Raw genomic sequence first — 13,256 nt, 5'->3', positions numbered from 1 at the left:
TAATGGGATATGCCCTATGCCGTAGACGCAACTCATCCTTTCGTGCCAAATGAGTTTCCTACAACCCCACTATATCAAGCTGGTGATCCACTACATACTTCCACACCCTCTGCCTCTTCTGCGGCGAATTCATACCCTTGACGTTCCAAGTTCCTATGCTAATCGGCATAATAGAAATGAACCCCAGAACTCTCCGCTGCCACCCCAAGAGTCCCCACCCCCGTACTCAGGAGCCCTCCGGTCAGAGGCAACTTCAGAGGATCAGCTACGCTCCCCCCATTGTAGCCCAACGCTTCCCACACACCCGTAGCAATCCTATCCGCAACTCCAACCTGCCCACACCAATCCAGAGCACTCACACACAACAGCAAGCATCCTCGCAGCAGCCCCCCCTCTTCACCGTCATGAGACCCCCCCACCCTTCACCCCAAGCCCCCCAACCCCCAACCCCCCCCCCACAAAGAGAAAAACAATAGGAAGAACAGACTCAAAACCGTAAATTCGAAGAAAATACTCATCATGTCCAGAAGTCCAAGGTTCGTGAGGGGCCTTCCAAACCGGAAGTGGGGTAGGGGAACCAACACGGTAACCCCCACGGCCATGGTCAGGGGTGTCTCCTCCAAAAGTACATCCATACCCCCAGACCAGAAGGCGGACGCCCCTCCAGCGCCGATCCATCCTCAAAACAGAGGTCACGCTGCTCCGGAACTTTGCTGTGAGTCAGCCAGGGTAGCCGAGGCCACCGATGCCACCGCGTTGCCCCGTTCCTGCAGGCTGGTAGTGCGATCCGGCAGCCGCCGGTCAGGGGAAGCGCCCACTCTGTGCCAGGAAGAAGAGCGGTGGCGCCTCCGAGATGGGGAAGCGGTCGCTCCCTGAGAGGGCGGCACATCCTCCAGGCCCAAGAGGTCCTTCGCTACTTGGAGGGAGCGAATCTGTGCGAGCCGGTTCTGCCATCGGAAGATAATCCTGAAGGGATGACTCCAAGAGTAGGCGATGTTACGTTCCCGCAAAAAAGCAGTCACTGGACGAAACTCCCTCCGTTTCCGCAGCGTAGAGGCTGCTAAGTCCTGATAAAGCTGAGGGAGGTGGTCCCTGAATTGCAACGATGTGATGGCCCTGGCCTTGCAGAGGATGTGTTCTTTCACCTGGAAATCATGGACACATACAAGAATGTCAGGAGGGGGCCCCCCCCTCGCCTAGGCAACCCCACTCTATGTACTCTGTCCATCTGAATTTCCCGCATATCCTCCTCGTCCAATATCTGTAGAAACAACTCCTGAACGTAGCCACGCAGGTCGCCCGCCTCAACATCCCACGGCACTGCTCGAATGCGGATGTTTTTCCTGCGGGAACGATTTTCCAGGTCCTCCGTGTGTGTCTGCAAATCCAAGTTCTGTTCGGTGAGGCGTATGATATCCTGCTGCAACAGATGTACATCATTGGCCACACTCAAATCATGGTCCTCCAGGGTCGCTACCCTCTCACCTAGACCATCCACGTCCCTCCGTACGTCCCGCAAGTCGGACGCTAATTGTGCGCGGAGCTCGGAGATATCTTCCTTGATGGAGGCAAAAAGCTCGGACATAAAGGCCTTCGTCACAGGTGCCTCATCGTCCGATGGCTTCGACGAGCCACTAGCCCCTGGGGATGCCGGTTGCTGCGAGGACTTCAAAGCGCCATCCTTCCCCGGGCGCCCCTGGCGCAGTGTATTGGACATCTTGGCGGGCAGCACTCCGCCCGGACGCCAAGGGACCAAACAAAATGGCGTGCCTCGGTGTCGGGCCCGAACAGCTCGCTCCACCCCCAGTCCAGAGCCGGGGCCCGCGGTTCCAATGACCAGGCCTCAAACTGTAGTCCGTAGCGCTTCCGACTCACTCACAAGGCCCACACGGCAGCCCAGGCCTCCGGCCTGCACGTGCTCATAAGCTGTACGGGTTCCAACGGCCGGGGTACTTGGCGTACCGCCGGCCTATAGTCTTATGGCGGCCAGTCAGGGATGCCGCTGCTATCACGTAGGCCACGTCCTCAACACAGGCAAATCCGCTCTCGTCTGGGCCCGCCGGTCACCACCGCTGGTCCGGCACCACACTCCACCTCCAGTCCAGCTCGGGACCGCACCTGTTGCCGATTCACCACAGCCGCCCTCGCCGTGCGCAGCCCCGTTGGCACCCGGGCGTCACCGGGCCTCCCCTCGATGGTCACTGCTGTGTGTCGTTGCACCTCCGCCTCAACGCCTCATGGTCTCGCTCCACGCCACAGGCCAGTATCATCGAACACCCCCAAGTCGCACCGGAGGCTAGGTCGGCCGCTCCGTCGGCAGGGAGCGCTCCTCCTCTCTCGATCAGCGCCGGGTGGTCCTGGGCGGGATCGTAGGAGGCCTGACCTCTCCCAATAGCAGGTGCCGCGATCCACGCGAGGCCGGGGCCTCGTAGGCCTCAAAGCTCAGTCGGTCCCGTGGTCGCCCTAGACGCCGCTCCGCTCCACCGACGGCACCGGACCACTCCACTATGCCAGGGGGACTTCCGCAGCACTTTTGAAGCTAAACCGCTCCCTCAGGACCGTGCTGTAAGGGGCTATGTCGGATCGGCGCCGGAGCGGCTCGGAGAAGCATCCTACTCCGACGCCATCTTGGCCACGCCCCCCGCTAGCTAATTGTTCATTCTATTACAGGACCGGAGGCTTCGGATTATGCTAGTTTAATGCTTATTAAACACAACTACAGTCTTAAATCTCCCACCGGTACATAATACACTGTTTAAATAGAGTCTGAGAAACTCCATCAGAAGAATTAAAACTTGCACAACAATGGGAATTATCAAAACAAGAATGATAAGTATTGTACTTGAGCAAACTGCATCTCACAATTGGTTCTAACACCCATTCCGGCCAAAGGCCCTCAACCATCGGCTGTAATAGCCTCGTACTCATATAAAATGTCAATAATCATCAACAATCATATGAACATATACGCGAAAAACCTCAGATAGTAAATCCGAGAATCATCGTTGTAAGCCATGAGGCATGTGAAGAAACACCCATAAAGTGCATTATCTCAAATTCGTGTGACCAGGCCCTGACCACATGCAGTTCAGACCTCGCTGACAGAGCAACTTCCTAAAGTATATACTGTACCTGTAAAACGCGGGCTTGCCTCGCCATAGGAACACCCGAAGGTGGAATGCTTCGTAACACCGCCTGAAAATATTTAATGTCCAGTCAACCTACTATTATATGTCTAGTAATAAAAAGGAAATCACGAGAATTAGTCCGTTTTGGAATATTTATGCCACCAAAAAGAATTCGAAAGAAAAACCCGACGCAAGTTCAGCAACCTGCCCTGAATCGAGAATGAGCCGCAGAAAAACGGCCAAAATGGACGCTATAAGGTGAACGTTACTGAAGTCCCCGTACATTATTTGGTAAATAATTCACAAGTAGAGAAATCAGTCCTCACAAAGCCGCCAAATGGCGTACATATCAACAAAGCGACCCTCTATCGCCGAAACGTATGTCGGGAATGGAAGGACCCAGAAATACGAAATGAACGCCCTCAGCGCGTTCGAAAACCAGGAAAGTATTGTAGATACCAGAAACTTGATCGTAAATAAAGCAAAGTCGGAATACATACACCTAGTGAAAACTGTACTTACCACATTGCCATGTGTCAAACCCAGACCCGTGCTTACTAAATGGCAACGATGAATCTGTGGGCCGTAGCTCCCTGGTGAACCATAAAGGCATCTGCCTTAATCTACATGAGTGCTACTTCATGAGAAAAGGGAAAATTGTAAGGTAAGGCAGGAAACCGGGCCGGCCTCCGCCGACCCAAGAGGCATTGGAATTTCAAAAATTAAGTCCACCCTGCATGAAAGTTGCGACCCAGTCGCCGGAAATACAAGGAAACCGGATGGAACAATCCTTTACTGTCAAGTAGGCTAAGGAGGTATACCGCAACAACCTAAATATGAAAGTTTCGGCAGAATGGGCTGAGTCCTGGAACAAGTCCACTAAGAAGATGACCTATATGCCCATATCCGCTGATCGTTCTCGCAGTCGAGATATTGCGCATGCTGAACCGTAAGCCTCCAGAGGCGTGCACGATAAAGAGCCCGAATGACGGTGCCCAACACACCGCTACCGTGGCACTCACATGAAGGGAAACTCTTGTACTGCTACCATCTGAAAGTCAACCTCGCATTGTAGATTGGGTCGTACAACCAGAATCGCGTAGGATTGAGATAAACCTGGAAACCTAAACTAAGAGCCACAAATGTATGAAGGTTATAACCGGGCTATTCCAGCACATCAATCCGATGTCTGGAAATGTGAGGCCAAGGCTGTTAAGATAGACCTATCCATACATATATGTATCCAATTAAAACTTGAAAGGTAAAATAACTCAGTACTCGGAGGGTACCAGAGAGCTGAGAGCTTGGGATAACCTATACCTCGCATCAACCATTAGAACCGCCACCGGAACAACTGCCATTGTAGGGAAGGAGGAGAGCACCAGAAGCTGCGGAAAAACGATGGAAAAAGAACCGACTAACTAGTATGAATGTGACCACAAGCAAAAAACGTCTACCCTTTATACACTCAACGATAATAAACCTGTCCCAAGGGGCCTGTCGCAAAAGGCCTACCTGGATCTGGCGTCCTGGTGTCCAACCTTATGAAAGGCTTTGCGCCTCTCGGACGATCTGGCGCAAATGGGGTCATACCGACGCCTATCGCTGATCGTGGCTGACTACGACATTGATTTGCAGCCTGTCAAATCTGGGAATCCCTTTCTGAGACGACTAGAAAAAAGAAGCCTGGCGACGCCGTCTGGCAATTCCTCAGCTATATCCAAAAAGGGGGGTCGCAACGCCCTAGGCTAAATCCCGTCACACGCGGCGGCTGCCTTACGTGTTGGCGAAAAGGAAATACGAAATAAAAATAATAAATAAAAATAATGCTCAAGGATTTGTGGTAGCAGAACGAAAATGGGCGTCAATCAAGCCCTGTCACCCTGAGTTAGGTAACGTCATACTCGAGGCCCTGATGACCACACAAGAACGGGAAGAACCTGGGTGTCAACATAATTAGGTCAGGAGGCTCTTGCGCTCCTATCAGTTAGTTGTCATCCTCCAATATATATAGATATATATATATATATATCCCATCATCCCCCTCAAGGGATATCCGTATTCAATATATATTGTAGTGCAAAGCACAGCTCAATGGAGGAGTAGAGGGGGAGCTAACCCTGTGCACACTAAAAACAGAGAAATGAATAATGTAGTGGCTCCTCAGCAAAGCTGTAGTCACAATACCAGCCCAAAGGGCGTTGGAGTCATTGTAAAATACAAGGAGCGTGTGCGCACTCCGAGGGCCAGCCTATTGTTAAAGCCTGGAGGCTACCAGGAAATCTGCTCAGGTAAAGCAGGAGGCACTGAGACCTCGAAACAAAACAAACAGGGGACGTGTGCGACGTGCGTAGGCCAAATCGCCCAAATGTAGCCCAATTTGGGATACGCACACCGGAGCGTTATGACTCCATAACCGCACTCGGCTACTAGGGAAAGCCTTTGGCAGGGAAGCGCGAGACTGCGCAGTGATCAGCAAAACCCTATGGAAGTAACCGGAGTAACGTCAATTCAGAAAACCATAATCACCGAAATCCATGATTTGAACACCTACGTTTTTGAGTAATAATGTATACCTTAACCACTGTCTCACAGTGACTCTCTTTTAATGCTGCCAACAACAGCACGACATCTCCGCCCCCGTGGGAGCGACCTTATTCTGGGCCAGAGTGGCATAATCAAATAGCGTTATCACGACACACAAGCCAGTGCAGCATTAATATTGAGAATAAATAAATAAATAAAAATTCCGAAGCCTAAATTTTATGAATTCAAATTTAACTATAAAGTGGAAATAAACTACAAATTTGTAACTTTTAAAAACACAACCAGGGTAACCAGGGTTCGAACCCTGAGCCTTCAGGATTGGAGTCCAAGACCTTGCCCTTAAGCCACATTGACTCAATGATGTTATTAAGTGCATAAACATGAGGGGAGCCTGTGGCCTATAAACCTGCATAATCAAATAGCGTTATCACGCACACACAAGCCAGCGCAGCATTAATATTGAGAATAAATAAATAAATAAAAATTCCGAAGCCTAAATTCTATGAATTTAAATTTAAATATAAAGTGGAATTAAACTACAAATTTGTAACTTTTAAAAACACAACCAGGGTAACCAGGGTTCGAACCCTGATCTTCAGGATAGGAGTCCAAGACCTTGCCCCTAGGCCACATTGACTCAATGGCATTAAGAAGCGCATAAACATGAGGAGAGCCTGTGGCCTATAAACCTGTAAATCTAAGCTGCCGAGGACAGCGCAGTACTTTGTGACCGGCAAGAAGTGAAAGTAAGCCTGGTCAGGTCACTCGCGTTAAAGTGTTTCACCGCTCCCGGTAGGGAGCGCACTGCGTTAACTGCTCCTAGCAGGGGATCGTGTTAATTTATTCACTGCTCCCAGCGGGAGCGCGCCACAACTACAACCACTGCTCCAGGCGGGAGCCTGCCAACGCCCGGAGGTCAACTAATCAAAGCGCGATGCAAACCTGAAAAAGAAGATTAATCGGCAAACAGCACGATGAACGCGCAGCCTTAAATAAGAATGGAGGGGGGCAGGGAGGTGGGGGAAGTCACAACCTGTGGTGTTGCGCTCTAGTCTACGAGCGTGAACGCGATGACGCGTCACGCTATAGACGAGAGCGAGGCGCGCACTGCGTAGAGTATAAGTAGAAAGGCGCGAAGGTGTGAGCGCGATTAGCGACCGATGCAGTAACTGGCAAGACGCTCGGCGCTCTTTATGATTTCCAGTTATACTTGTTCTCGAATAAAACTGGTTGAACTTTACCTTGGCTCCGAGCACTGTGTGGGGGACAATACGAACATCATTACAGTGGCGACGAGGATTGGGATTCCCCCACCGTCCACACACACAGCCAAACTGGGAGTCGGGTTCCAGAAGCGTAGAGGAACCTCCCAGGCCAAGAAAGCAGCAGACGAGAAGCTACAGCAACGCGGAATCGTAGAGCGCGGCAGAAGCGCACCACCACTACTCGGCAGCGGACCAGTCACAGACCACACCTTAGGTCAGTGCAGTCCCGGAGGAGAGGGGTCCCTCAGCCTGCACGCTGGCAACTAAAGGCACTGTCCAGAATCAAGAGGAGGGTGAGCAAATCTCCAGCCCTCCGAGAGGCGCAGAGGACAACACCCCAGGCAGCCCCAGAAGCCAGGGAGACGCCGCAGGAGGAGCAGGAAACTCCGGTGCACCGACTAGCCCCAGGGCCCAAATAGAAACACCGAGGGACGTACCCAAGATGGCGAACCAAGCCTCCATGCTGATGGCACCCATCCCCTTCTTACCCAGGCCAGGTGAACCTCAAATGAAGTGGGAAGACTGAGGGAATATTTCAGGAACTGCATAGAAGCACTCGAAGACGAAAATGGGGGTCCATACGCCCCAGCTCGAAAGAAGAGGCTGTTACTCCACAACTTAGGCCCAGAAGGCGTGTGGGTGTTCGCCAACATAGTTCCCAAAGAGCGCGAAACGACAGAGGACGACGTGTTCAAAAACACGCTGGAAGATCTAGACAACCACTTTCGTCCTGCTGTGTGTGTCTCCATAGACCGCTACAATTTCCAACAAAGGAAACAAGAAGTAGGGGAGTCCATCGACGACTACGTAGCTGCTCTACGGCGCCTAGCCATCACGTGCAAGTACGGAACACTACAAGATGAGTACATAAAGGATCAGATAGTAATGCACACCACCAACAAATCGGTCCAGGACAAACTATGGGCGCAAAGCGAAACATCGCTTAAAGACGTCATAGCCATGGTGAAAAAAGCAGAGATGTCGAAGCGCTGCGCAGACGCGGCCAAAAGAGAAAACACACTGAAACAAATGGTCAACAAAATCGATGAAGCCCCGACCACACACAAACAGAAAAGTTCTTTCAGAGACCAGAAACAAGAACCCAGGTGGACAGGAAAACAAACGGGTCGACCACCCACGGAAAGTAAGTTCTCATGCTACAGGTGCGGCAGCACAGCCCACTCGGCGCAAGACAAATGTTGCCCAGCGTTTCGCGCCAGATGCGCGTTCTGCGGCCTGGTCGGCCGTTTTGAAAAAGTTTGCCGCAAAAAGGGAAAAAGGTCCACCGTTAAGTGCGTCGAGTCAGCACCATCAGAAGTTGGAACGGAAGACGACCTGGAAGATAGCGACATGGTACTATGCATCGAAGGTCAAGTACTAGATGTGACCGGAAGACGCACAGACAAGCCACGCACGGACATGTTCATCGGCGGGGTGAAAGTGCACGTGGCAGTGGACTCTGGATCCCCCTGGACAATAGTACAACGGTCCATATGGGAAGGAGACTTTGTGCCCGCAGTAGGACCAGAGCTGCACCCACCAGACATCCGTGCCATTTCCTACACAGAAAACACCATTCCCATGATAGGTTTCCGACCACTTAAATTTTAATTCCGAGGCAGATCAGCCACCTGCAAGTTATATGTGGCAGAAAGAGGTCCCTCTGTCCTGGGATGGAGAGATGCGGGATACTTAGGAATAAGACTGGATCCAGGGGGCAAGGAACAAATCCTCCTAACAGAAGAACAGCCCATCACGAACGGCGAAGAGTGGAAAGAAACCTACCCCAAAGTGTTCGATGGCACAGTAGGGAAATTAGACAAATTCGTCCACAAAATAATACTCAAGGAAGGAGCGACACCAGTGACACACAAAGTCAGGAACATCCCCATATCCACGATGGAGGCTGTGCAAGCCGAACTCCAGAGACTAGAGAGGCAGGGCATCATAGAGCCCATAGACAGTTCTGAGTGGTTGGCCCCCTTGGTGGTGGCCAAGAAGCCCAACGGCAAGGTCTGTCTATGCGTAGACCTCCGGGAACTCAACAAATGTCTCATCGTGGAAAAGTTCCCTCTGCCCAGAATCGATGAGATGCTGGCGAAGACCAAAGGCGTCACCCACTTCTCCACCATAGACCTTACGTCGGCATACCACCAAATCGACCTACACCCCACAAGCAGAAAATACACCTCCTTCATCACGCCCTTTGGATGCTACCAATTCCGCCGCATGCCTTTTGGGCTGGCATCGGCCGCCGCGGTCTTCCAAAAATTAATGCATCGTTTGTTCAAAGACATACCCGGAGTCCAGTACTTTCAGGATGATATCCTAGTAATGGGAACCAACCGGGAAGATCACGACGGAAAACTGACCAAGGTGCTCACGGTGCTGCAAAGCAAAGGCCTCACGGCAGAATGGAGTAAATGCAAAATAGGGCTACCCTCTGTAACCTATTTGGGACACGAAATTGGAAACCAGGGCATATCGCCAAAAGGAACGAACGTGAGAGCCATCAAAGAAGCCGAGGCCCCGAAATCCAAAGAAGAGGTACGCTCGTTTCTTGGAATGGCAGAGTACTATAGTCGGTTTGTGAGACACTTCGCGACAAAGACGTACAGAATGCGCCTACTCATCCGCGACAAATCGAAATTCGAATGGGATGCGGCAGCCCAGAATGAATTTGAAATGGTGAAGAAAGACATTAGTGAAGCCGTCCCGTTGCAAGGCTATGATCCTGCAGGGAACACCGTCCTGACTACAGACGCAAGTGACAAGGGCCTGGGAGCGGTGCTGGCTCAGGTGAGGGAGAACGGCTCTGTAGAGACAATCAGTTTCGCGTCACAGGCCCTATCCCCCACGGAACAAAGATACAGCGTCATAGAGAAGGAGATGCTGGCTGTAACATGGGCAATGAGCAAATTTCGGCAGTTCATCTGGGGCACCAGGTTCAAACTCCAAACTGATCACAAACCCCTAGTTAAGGTCTTGACATCCTCGGGCCATGACACAGCCACCCCGCGCATTGCAAAGATGACGCTCAAATTGCTGGACTATACTTATGACGTCGAATATCTGCCAGGCACCCAAAACAAGGTAGCTGACTACCTCAGTAGAGCGTCCGCCATGGAGGAAGCGCCAGTGGCAGCACCGGAAATGGACGAGATGGTAGCGAACATGATGGACAATGAGATGTCGATAAGCAGGCAGGAATGGGCAGCAGCCTATGAGCGGGACACGGAGATGGCAGAGGTCAAACATTACCTCACATCCGGCTGGCCAGACAAACGGAGGCTCAAGGCGGAACTGAGGAAGTTCTATGAAATTCGAGAAGAACTGTCCCTGAGTGACACAGGAATTTTCCTGTACAGAGGTGAGAGAGTCGTTCCACCCGAGGCCCTCATACCAGCGTTGCTGAAACAATTACACGAAGGTCACCTAGGCATTGTGAAGACCAAGGCCCGGGTGAAGCAGATGTACTGGTGGCCGGGAATGGACACCCAAATTGAAAGACTGGTGAGAGAGTGTGAGCAATGCCAAGGAGCTGACAAAATACTCCGACCCCTCAGACCAGCGCTAGGGAAATTCGATAACCCCCAAAGCCCATGGGAAGACATAGCCAATGACATCCTGGGACCGGTGCTGGACAACAGGGGAATAAACAAGTTTCTGTGTGTGGTTATCGACAAATACTCCAAGTGGCCGGAAGTGGACGTACAGGAGGCCATGGATACTGAGACTATTTTGAGATTCTTAACCTCCTTGTTCTTAAGGGAAGGCATCCCCAAGAGTATACTGAGTGACAATGGACCTCAGTTCGTCTCAGAAAAATGGTCCAGATTCATGAAGAGGAACGGAATCATATCAAAACACACTGCAATATACCACCCAGCTAGCAACGGCCAGGTGGAGAGGTTTAACCGTGTACTGATGGGCTCAATTCAAGCAGCCATCATGCAAGGGAAGGACTGGGAAGCAGAAGTACACAGCATGTTGTGGGCGTACAGGATCACCCCCACAGTGGTAGGGTATAGCCCCTTCCAAATCCTAAGAGGCCGATTTCCGTTCACCCGAGACAACGTGGTCTGGAAAGAAAAAACTGTATCCAGCAAATGGTCCCCGGCAGTCATGCAGCACAACTTAGAAAAGGCCCAAAGGGTATACGCTGCCCACTATGACAGGCGGCGTAACGTAAAAGAGACTGTGTTGGAGGAAGGAGAATGGGTTAGAGTCAAACTACCCACCCTACAGAGGAAGGGAGAGAGCAAGTATAGTCCACCCTTGCAAGTCAAAGAAGTTCGTGGTAGAGCTGCGCTACTCAGCGACGGGAAAGTGTGGTCCCAAGATCGAATGGCGAAAGTCAACAAGATCGTAAGGTGGCCTACGCCAGTGGAAGAGGAGACACGCATAGGAGGAGAAGAGGAGACACCTGTAAGTGGGGAAAGCAGTAGAGAAACCATCGAGGACAGTGAAGAAGGAGGAAGAAGTGAAACACAGACTACTGAACGTGCTAATGACCACTCTAACCCTGCAGTTGCAGGGGAGAGAGACAATGAAAAAGACACTGAGAATCTCCCTGGAGCAGGTGGAGGCGAGGAGAGCAACCGGGTAAGGCAGACCCGCACGGGCAGAACTGTTGTTTTACCTGCCAAATATAAAGACTATGATATGAGCGGAATATGAGATTCCTCCCCAGTTATCTAATAAAATTGTTGTGCCAAAAGGGGGGAGATATGTGGTGTTGCGCTCTAGTCTACGAGCGTGAACGCGATGACGCGTCACGCTATAGACGAGAGCGAGGCGCGCACTGCGTAGAGTATAAGTAGAAAGGCGCGAAGGTGTGAGCGCGATTAGCGACCGATGCAGTAACTGGCAAGACGCTCGGCGCTCTTTATGATTTCCAGTTATACTTGTTCTCGAATAAAACTGGTTGAACTTTACCTTGGCTCCGAGCACTGTGTGGGGGACAATACGAACATCATTACACAACCCACTGCGCGATATGCGCATACAAATGCCGAACAGCAAATTAAAAACGTAGCACGATCTACGTGCAACCATAAGCACAACAATGACAATCTCAATAATTAACAATCAACATGCAATAGTAGACAAATACATCATCATCATATTATAGATCTTGAGCACTTAACTTCCTGCGTGAGCAGCAAAGAAAGAGGAGGAGACACAGGGTACAGCAGCTCTTATGGGGCTATACAGGATGTGATGTATGTACAAGCATCATGGGAAAGGTAGTTTTATTTGCATACAAAACGTTTTTCATTGGCTGCTGTGAGTAGCAAATATAAGAAAGAGAAGCATAATTCGAAGCCTCCGGTCCTGTAATAGAATTACATGGCATTAGGGGGCAAATGCCATCAATGTTTAGACCTGTCTCGGACCCCGTGTCTATAGTCCCGGTGAGGGTGGGGGAGGAGGAGGCCGGAAATGTTGATCCCCCAACTGCTAATCATGCTGTTAACCATGCTGAATCACCAACTGCTAATCATGAAGTTTATGTATCAAGATGGCCAATGTTGGTAAAAAGAAGGGGTGACTATATAAGTAATGGTTTATCAAAACGATTGAGACCATCAGGAAGAGATGCCCAAAGAAAAGGTAACCACAAGAGTAATGAAAAAGAGAAGGGAGCAAGAGGAACCAATAAGAGTACCCGAACAAGAATCAAAGTTTGAACCCATTAAAACAGAGAGAAACAAAAATAACTAGAATAAGTGCTGAGAAATCGGCAAGGATTCCATTAAAAAAGTTGAGCTGCAGTACAAAACAAAACCACAAGGAAAAGGAGATAAAAAGATATAAATCTTATACCTCTCAATGTAGCACGAATACCCGGTTTTATGGCGTCCCTTAAAGATAGGGCATACCGGGGAAACAGCTTGGAGGAAGGGGTTAGAAATAACACTCAACTGCCCCTGAGGGGGCCTGGACTGGTAGGCGAGGAGGAAAAAGGGAATAAGTGGCTTTACTTTGAACAAGTGAAAATGGGAAGGGGAGGGAAAAAATGAAGAAGAGTTCATATTTAAATAGATCCCACCTACTTAACTCATGCGCCCATTGTTCAAACCTAAAAGGAATAGGATCAAAAGATCTTCGACAGGTGGGATTTCAACTATCTAGTGATAGTAAGGAGTTTACCAGGGTACAACTTTATTCTGACTTGGTTAAAACTGCAATAATACATGCAGGGAGGGAGATACTTAAAGAAGGGATCAGGCTAGTGCCCAAAAAAGAGGTAGTGCTAGAATATAATGCTCCGCAACAGAAAACCTTCCTAAGGTACCATGCGGTTCTAGGA

The sequence above is a fragment of the Lissotriton vulgaris genome, chromosome 10 (assembly GCF_964263255.1).
Source record: "Lissotriton vulgaris chromosome 10, aLisVul1.2, whole genome shotgun sequence".
Taxonomy (NCBI): Eukaryota; Metazoa; Chordata; class Amphibia; order Caudata; family Salamandridae; genus Lissotriton; species Lissotriton vulgaris.
This window is presented reverse-complemented; position numbering follows the sequence as displayed.